The sequence below is a fragment of the Crocuta crocuta genome, unplaced genomic scaffold, assembly GCF_008692635.1.
Source record: "Crocuta crocuta isolate KB4526 unplaced genomic scaffold, BGI_CrCroc_1.0 scaffold124, whole genome shotgun sequence".
Classification (NCBI taxonomy): Eukaryota; Metazoa; Chordata; class Mammalia; order Carnivora; family Hyaenidae; genus Crocuta; species Crocuta crocuta.
The window spans coordinates 1,104,736-1,104,949 of NW_027551573.1; positions in this window are offsets into that span (position 1 = coordinate 1,104,736).

Consider the following 214-nt stretch of genomic DNA (forward strand, 5'->3'; position numbering starts at 1 on the left):
GAGGCAATGTGGGATTGAGGATTCAGGGAGCCGGTGCCGTCCAAAACTAAAGCCTGCAGGAAACTACAACTCCCAGCGTCTCCCGCGGCTCGCCTGAGCCCTGGCCGTCATGTGACTACGGCTCACGTGTCTCTGCAGCCGGCTCGGGTGGGAAGCACCTTAGGTAGGTGGTTGGAGGGGAGGCGGTGGAGGCGGCGGAGGGTAGGGGCGTTAA